Source organism: Coturnix japonica, unplaced genomic scaffold, assembly GCF_001577835.2.
Source record: "Coturnix japonica isolate 7356 unplaced genomic scaffold, Coturnix japonica 2.1 chrUnrandom622, whole genome shotgun sequence".
In the NCBI taxonomy this organism is placed as follows: Eukaryota; Metazoa; Chordata; class Aves; order Galliformes; family Phasianidae; genus Coturnix; species Coturnix japonica.
In genome coordinates this window covers 8,824-9,951 of record NW_015439995.1, presented here as the reverse complement: position 1 = coordinate 9,951, position 1,128 = coordinate 8,824, and positions in this window count along the sequence as shown.

Genomic DNA, 1,128 nt, shown 5'->3' with positions numbered 1-1,128 from the left:
GGGTTAAAAATCAACAATTTGGGGTAAAAATCCACCATTTTTGGGGTAAAAAACCACCATTTTGGGGGTAAAAATCCACAATTTTGGGGTAAAAATCCACCTTTTTGGGTTAAAAAACACCATTTTTGGGGTAAAATCCACCATTTTTGGGTTAAATACCAACCATTTTGGGGTAAAATCCACCATTTTTGGGGTAAAAACCCATCATTTAGGGGGTAAAAATCGACAATTTTGGGGTAAAACACACCATTTTTGGGGTAAAAATCGACAATTTGGGTATAAAAATATACAATTTGGGGTTAAAAAAACACAATTTTGGGGTTAAAAACCCAAATTTTGGGTTAAAAACCACCATTTTTGGGTAAAAACCCACCAATTTGGGGTAAAAATCCACCGATTTAGGGTAAAAACCCATCATTATTGGGGTAAAAAACCACCATTTTGGGGGTAAAAAACCACCATTTTTGGGGTAAAAAACCACAATTTTGGGGTAAAAAACACCATTTTTGGGGTAAAACCCATCATATTTGGGTTAAAACCAACCATTTTCGGGTTAAAAACCACCATTTTTGGGTTTAAACCCACCATTTTTGGGGTAAAACCCACCATTTTGGGGTTAAACCCCACCATTTTTAGGGTAAAATCCACCATTTTTGGGGTAAAAACCCACCATTTTTGGGGTAAAAAACACCATTTTTGGGGGTAAAAAACACCATTTCGGGGTAAAAACCACCATTTTCGGGTTAAACCCCCCATTTTTGGGGTAAAAATCCACAATTTTGGGGTAAAAACACCATTTTTGGGTTAAAAATCCACCATTTGGGGTTAAAACCCACCATTTTGGGGGTAAAACCCACCATTTTTGGGTTAAAACCCACTATTTTCGGGTTAAAACCCACCATTTTGGGGGTAAAATCCAACATTTTTAGGGTAAAAACCCATCAATTTTGGGGTAAAAAACACCATTTTGGGGTAAAAAAACACCATTTTGGGGTAAAACCCCACCATATTTAGGGTTAAAAACCACCAATTTTGGGTTAAAACCAACAATTTTGGGGATAAAAACCATCATTTTCGGGTTAAAAACCACCATTTTTGGGGTAAAAATCCACAATTTTGGGGTAAAAA